Here is an 8051-nt window from a genome sequence, read left to right on the forward strand (position 1 = left end):
CCAAGGAAGAAACTTAACTAAGGAGGTAAAAGACCTATATGCGGAAAACTACAGGACACTGAAAAAATAAAAAAAGAGAGAGGAAGACATAAACAGATGGAAGTACAAAACCATGTTCATGGTTTGGTAGAATCAACATCATTAAAATGTCCATACTACCCAAAGCAATCTATAAATTCAACGCACTTTCCATTAAAATACCAACAGCATATTTCACAGGCCTAGAACGAACTCTCCAAAAATTCACCTGGAATAAAAAAAGACCCCGAATAGCTGCAGCCATCCTGAGAAAGAACAAAGTAGGTGGGATCTCAATACCTGATATCAAGCTGTATTACAAAGCCATGGTTCTCAAAACTGCCTTGTACTGGCACAAAAATAGACATATAGATTAATGGAATAGAATAGAGAATCCAGAAATGGACCTGAACCAATATGCACAGTTAATATTTGACAAAGGAGGCAAGAACATACAACGGAGTCAAGACAGTCTTTTCAATACATGGTGTTGGGAAAATTGGACAGATACATGTAAAAAAATGAAACTAGACCATTAATTTACACCATACACAAAAATAAACTGAAAATGGATAAAGGACTTAAATGTAAGATGGGAAACCATAAAAATACTAGAGGAATCCAAAGGCAACAAAATCTCAGACATATGCCGAAGAAATTTCTTCACTGACACAGCTCCTAGGGCATTGGAAACTAAAGAGAAAATTAACAAATGGGACTACATAAAAATAAAAAGCTTCTGTACAGCAAAAGAAACCATCAACAAAAGAACAAGAAAGTCCACTGCATGGGAGAACATATTCGTCAATATTATTACCAATAAGGGTTTAATCTCCAACATTTATAGGGAACTCATACAACTTAACAAAAGGAAGATAAACAGTCCAATTTAAAAAATGGGCAAAGGACCTAAATAGACACTTTTCAAAAGAGGACATTCAGAAAGACCAGAAACATATGAAAACATGCTCAAAGTCACTAATCATCCGAGAAATGCAAATCAAAACAACAATAAGATATCATCTCATACCTGTCAGAATGGCTATCATCAACAAATCAACGAACGACAAGTGCTGGAGAGGATGTGGAGGAAAGGGAACACTCATGCACTGCTGGTTCGGAATGCAGACTGGTGCAGCCACTATGGAAGACGGCATGGAGTTTCCTCAAAAAGTTAAAAATGGAACTGCCATTTGACCCAGTGATCCCACTTCTAGGAATATATCCCAAGAAACCAGAAACACCAATCAGGAAGGATATATGCTTCCCTATGTTCATAGCGGCACAATTTACCATAGCAAAGATCTGGAAACAGCCTAAGTGCCCATCAGCAGATGAGTGGATTAGAAAACTGTGGTACATCTGCACAGTGGAATACTGCTGTAAAAAAGAAGGAATTCTTACCATTTGCAACAGCATGGATGGAACTGGAGAACATTATGCTAAGTGAAATAAGCCAGTCGATGAAGGAAAAATACCACATGATCTCACTCATTTATGGATAATAAAGACCATTATAAACTGACGAACAAAAATAGATACAGAGGCAAAGCAGTATCGAACAGACTGTCAAACTACAGTGGGAAGGCTGGGGAGGGTTAGGGGACAGGAGGAGGAGTAAGAGATCAACCAAAGGACTTGTATGCATGCATATAAGCATAACCAATGGACATAAGACACTGGGGGTTATTGGAGGCCGGGGGAATGTCAAGTGGGGGCGGGCGGGGGGTGGGGCGGAGACATTTGTAATACTCTTTGTAATACTTTAAGCAATAAAACAAAATTAAAAATAAAAATATATAAAAATAAATCATGAGCTCAGTTTTGAAGTTGTTGATCTTGTGATGGCTATTAGACTTCCAACTGGAGACTTCAAATAGGCAATTGTGTATATAAGTCCTAAGTTTAGGAGTGAGGTTTGTTAAAGATGTTAATTTGAGATTCATTGGACTATACATGGGATTTAAAGCCAAGAGATTGGATGAAAAATTGCAAATAGAGAACTAAGGTTTGAGCCCTGAGGCCCTCCAACATTAAAGAGGCCATTTCTTGTGTGTGTGTGTGTGTGTGTATTTTCAGAAAAGGTGTTTCCTCTGTAGTTCACACCTATCCCTGGCTCAGCCCCTGCCCAGGCCTAAGGCCTTAGGCCGGGCGTTAGGCCTGGTCAAGGGGTCCCCAGCCCTGTGCGATCACTGGCTCTGCCCCTGTCCAGGCCTCAGGCCTCTGGCTGGGGCATTAGGCCTGGACAGGGGACCCCCAGCCTGCTCCGATGGTCTGCTCTGTCCCTGCCTAGGCCTCAGGCTTCTTGTGGTGCAATTGCTGGCTCCGCCTCCCCAGGTGGCATCTGGCGCTGCCTGCCCTGCCTCCCTGGTCCCCGATCTGCGGTCCTGATCCCGCGGGCAGCGTCTGGTGCTGCCTGCTCCACCTGCAGTATGCAAATGTAATGGCCATCTTTATTGGCTAATTTGCATACTCTTCTGATTGGCTGGTGGACATAGTGAAGGTATGGTCAATTAGAATCTTTGTCTTTTATTAGTGTAGAAAGGAAGGGAGAGACAGAGAGAGAGAGAAACATCAATGATGAGAATCATGTATTGGCTGCCTCCTGCCCCCTACTGGAGATTGAGCCCACAACCCGGGCATGTGCCCTTAACCAGAATAGAATCTGGGACCCTTCAGTTCACAGGCCGACACTCTATCCACTGAGCCAAACCAGATAGGGCAAAGAGGCCATTTCTTGATATGACCAAGCAATCTGTGTTTGATAGTATCAACTGAAGTTTCATCTCAATCAATATCAATAGTAAAAACAGATTTTTGAACCAACCATTACTGACTAAAGTAAACCAAGCATATGTTGAATCAAATCCTTTTGCAATCTCACTAAGTAAAGTTGTAAATAAACAATCAATACAAGACTCTCTCAAAATAAACAATATTTTGACATTTGATAATAAAGTAATTAATATCTCTTACAGAGAAACATGTTGTGTTCTCAGTTTCAGTTTACATCACATTAAACTTCTTAGGCTCATCAGAGAAATATATTGGATGTGTATTATGTACCTTAACTTGGAGCTCATTGTCTAAATGTTATACAGGTTCATAGGTGCAATTACAGCATTATACTGTCTCTGATATTTGTCAGACTGCAAAAAAAGCTGATAGTTAACAAAACTTCTATTATTTGTACTACGTAATTACACTAAGGCATGGATTATCTTTTAAAATTTTAATTTATTTTTTGTATATGTGGTCTGTATACAGTTTTTTGATTTACTCAGGTGGAACAGTGTTTGAAGGAGAGCCAACCATGTTCTGAAGAGAACAAGCAGCCTTTGAAAACAGCTCAGCAATTAACATGGAAATTTTTCTTTTTCTGAAATATCAATATCTCTGAACCCCATCAGGACATGGTATGGTCGCCCTGAAAGCCCCCTGCACTCCTATGGGTTGGCTTATGGTTTCCACATCATGGTTTTCCTAATTCCTTCTGTTTAGGATTATTTATTTATTTATGTATTTATTTATTTATTTTGCTGAAAGTATTACAGGTTCCCCCCCAGCCCCCATTATCCCCTTCTAGTACCCCTTGTCCCCTGCCCCAGGCCTTCACCACACTCTTGTCTATGTCCATGGGTTATGCATATATGCCTACAAGTTCTTTGGTTAATCTCTTCCCACCCACCCCCACCTTCTCTCTGAGATTTGACAGTATAGGAACATGCTTTTAAAGGCATTAAGTTGTCTTCTTTTGGTAGCAACTGAAAACTTTGTCTAACATAATTTTATTGTTTACAGACCATAGCTGTATCATGATAAATACAAATCATAGAGATAAATGGGGAGAACACATTTTTACTCTATATGAGTAAAATATACTCTACTATTTTGGAAACTTCATCACAAATTTTATAATATTAAAATCCACAATGATGATAGTAATCAACTACTACACTGCCATACCTGCTTCATGCTGATAGCTAATAAGTTTTGGGACTATATTCCTCACTGGTTTGAATAGTTTAAGCTCAGTTTCTTGGTTACTATCCATCCCTTTACCTTGTGTTATGGACTGAATTGTGTCTACCACCAAATCCATGTACTGATGCCCTAACCCTCAGTACTTGAGATAGGGAGTATATGGAGATAATAAAGGTTAAATGAGGTCATAAGGGTGGGGCCCTAATCCTATAGGACTGGTGTCTTTACAAGAAGAGGAAGAGGCACCAGAGCGCTTTCTCTCCACCTTCTCAGAGAAGAGATCAAGTGAGGACACACAGAGCAGACGGCCATGCACAGTCCTGGAAGAGGAGCCTCACCAGAAACCAACCTTGAAAGCACCTGGATCTTGGACTTCTAGCTGCCAAAACCATGAGAAAATAAATTCCTGTGTTTAAGCTGCCCAGTTTGTGGTATCTTATGGCAGCCTGAGCAGACTAATATATCCTGCTTTATTTTCCCTTCCAATACTTATTACCACATAACCTATGAGTCTATATATATATTCTAGAACATAATCTGGACTTCTTGATTTCTTGCGGTGCCATCATCTGGCATATAGTAGGCATGCAATAAATATTTATGACATAAATGAATTATATGGCTTGCCTAGGAATAAGATATCATAAAAAACAAAACAAAAGACCACATTTCTTTATTTTTAAAATATATTTTTATTGATTTCAGAGAGGAAGGGAGAGGGAGAGAGAGAGATAGAAACATCAATGATGAGAGAGAATCATTGACTGGCTGCCGCCTGCAGGCCCCCTACTAGGGGTTGAGCTGCAACCTGGGCATGTGCCCTTGACCAGAATCAAACCTGGGACCCTTCAGTCCATAGGCCAATACTCTTTCCATTGAGCCAAACCGGCTAGCGCAAGACCACATTTCTTAGCATATTGGTATCTCTGGCTCACATACTCACATTTGGTATCCTCCCCTCCCCTCCCTTCCCCTCCCCTCCCCTCTGTTCTATTCTTTTTTCTTCTTATCTCATTTCTCCATCCGACTGTGTGCTCTTTGAAGGCAGGTGCTTTGTCTTATTTGGTGTTCCATGAGTAGATGCTGACATGAGGAGTCCAGATTCAGAGAACACCTATAGAGAGAGGAGCAGGAAGTGATTCAAGGAAGGAAAGGCAGATGGTAAAGTATGTGGTGTTAAGCCAGTTACCATTGTAGCAACTGGAGCTTAATCCTGAGGTAAAGCTCTGGAAAAGGTTATAAAATACATCTTGCAGATGATCCTACCTGAGGGATGCGGGAGCTGGGGTAGTTATTCACCGACTCCTGAGTCACTGGCCTACCACCACAAGTAGCATGGCTTTTCACAGTTCCAGAAAGTCCTCAGGGATACAGAGGTGCTGAAACTGGCAGCTAGAAATCTGCCGCTGAAATGGGAGGGTCTTAGGAATATGGATGGGTCCTAGGAATATGGGTGGGACCCTCACAGTGACTGCCACAGCCCTCAATCTTGTCTATATATTAACACTTAATACCCAAATTTTCTGTACTTATTGACACAATATGAAATGTCACCTTTTCCCTGTCTTTCAAATTGAGGGGATACGGCTCTCTTCTTACTCATCTGTAATTGCAGCAAACAAGAACTTTATCATTGAAGAGCAATGGGAACAACCGAAAACATTCTTATCCCCAATTCATTTGAAAGCATTCCACACACAAAACGTATCCTAATTATCTACAGATATCTAAGGGGTAGATGGGGTGTGCTGATTTCCAAGTTAATGGTGATGGGATCAAACTTCTAGGCTGTGTGGCCCTGGTCTGACCTCCCATTTAGACGTTGATATTTTCTCTTAAGCTCAGTTCTGGAACTGTTCCAACCCTGGGTGTTACTCAATACAGGGTTTCACAAAAAATTCCACCTCCTTTTATGTATTTTTTCTTGGACCAAGCTTTTAAGAAATGCTAATCTACAGATCCTCCTCCTCCATAATTACACTTGCCAGAGGAGTAGGAGCCAGACAATTAAATTCCCCATAGGTGTTGGGTGTAATAATTCCTCATGAATCAGAAGATTAAGCATGGCAACAACAAATGGAACAAGATGGTCTAAGCTCTGTTTTTGCTGCAGAACAGCAAATAGTTGCAAATCAAAAAGCAGTTCTCCTTAATTACCACTGTATGAGGCAATGGGCTAAAAGCAGGCTCATTTGGTAATGTTTTCTGCGTGGCTACGGTATGTACACACAGTGCAGGCTTTGTGCACTGTCTAATAGACAATATTACATACTAGCGTATTGCCGACATTCATTTTATGTGGAGATACAACTGGTACGCCCAGGACACGGGCCTCCAAGCTGTGTGAGCACTGAACTAAAGAAACAGTTTTGCTTGTTCAAGCCAGGCATGACTATTGACATTTAAACACGTTCTTCATGACTTCCAACATGGCCTGCTAGGTGAAGGTCAGTGAGCAGGACAGCTGCGGTCATGGGCAGTGATCTCAGTGAGGCCTGCAAGCAGTAACTTGTAGCAAGCTTCACCATGTTTACAAGTTTTCCTCTCTCTTTACCCTGAAATCAGCTACCCGGCTGATCTGGAGGCCTTTGGGGACATGAAATTTTATAGCAGGAACCAAAGAACTGATGTGGGGAAATGAATAGCAGAGCTGTAGAGTTTTATCTCCTCTCTTCACTCCCCAAATTAGACCTGCTTGTTTACTGAAATTGGTCAAACAGTTTAATTAGCATTCCATGTTTGTTATTTCTTTAATCAAGGTTTCAAACAGAACAAAGCAATAAGCCAGGCCAGTAATGAGTCTCCTCCACCTACTTTTAAGTTAAACACTTGCTGAGATCCCCATTTATTTTCCAAGGACTTCTCATTGTTGATGTACTTTCACTTATCATCAAGGTTATTGGACTCTGCTTATACATTCATGCTAATTGGCAGTAGGCGATATATATGTACATATTTATGTTATTTCATAGTTATATATAGGTACCCATACCACATGCATTTTTTTTAGAAGAAGAAAGTCTCTAGTTTGCTTTATTTATTTTTTTATGACCATTTTTAAAAAGAATTTTTATTGACTTTTTTTTTTTGAGAGAGGAAGGGAGAAGGAAAAAGAGAGAAATATTGGTCTGAGAGGGGAACATCTATTGGCTGCCTCCTGCATACCCCCGACCTGGGACTGGGCTCTCAACTCAGACACATGCCCTGCCTGGGAATTGAACCAGCAACCTTTCAGTGCACAGGATGACACCCAACCAAATAAGCCATACCAACCATACCAAAACATGCATTTAAAAAATAAATCTTTATTGTTGAAAGTATTACATATATTTCCCACCCCCCAGCCCCATATTGACCCCTTCTAACCTACCCCTCCCAGGTCTTCACCATCCTATTGTCTGTGTCCATGATTATGCATATAGGTATACAAGTTCTTTGGTTGATCTCTTCTCACCCACCCACCCCCACCTTCCCTCTGAGATTAGACAGTCTGTTCCATGCTTCTATGTCTCTGGATCTATTTTGTTCACCAGTCTATTTTGTTCAAAACATGCAGTTTTTAAAGTGAGAAGAGTTGAATGTTTTTCTGATGGAATCTGTGAGATTGTAAGGGCCATCTATGAGAAAATTTATTCATGAGATCTACAGACTCATGTTTGATAGCACATATATTAACCTTCCTGCTTTTATAAAGTTCACTTAAGACATAAAAACCAAGGATATAAAAAAGTATTCTCTGAAAAAGTGCTTAAGTATCTAATTAGTTGGGTTTCCATAATAAGTTGAGATGCTTAAAAGAAATGTCAAAGGTCAGGGTTGTCTTGGAAAATGGATTTCATTTTGTTTCATCCAAAATACTACCCTACTTTTAGTTGCAAATGTAGACAACTTAGGCAGCCTTAAAAAATTATGCAAATCCTAATTGCAAACAGTTTTCCTTTTAGCTTTTTTACATTTAGACTAACTGTAGTAATTATTTGAAAACCTTTTTGAATCCCACACATAATAAGAGGAAATTTTATGCAAACAATAAAGGAAAATTTCAAAGC

This window comes from Myotis davidii, unplaced genomic scaffold, assembly GCF_000327345.1.
Source record: "Myotis davidii unplaced genomic scaffold, ASM32734v1 scaffold21, whole genome shotgun sequence".
NCBI classification, from domain to species: domain Eukaryota; kingdom Metazoa; phylum Chordata; class Mammalia; order Chiroptera; family Vespertilionidae; genus Myotis; species Myotis davidii.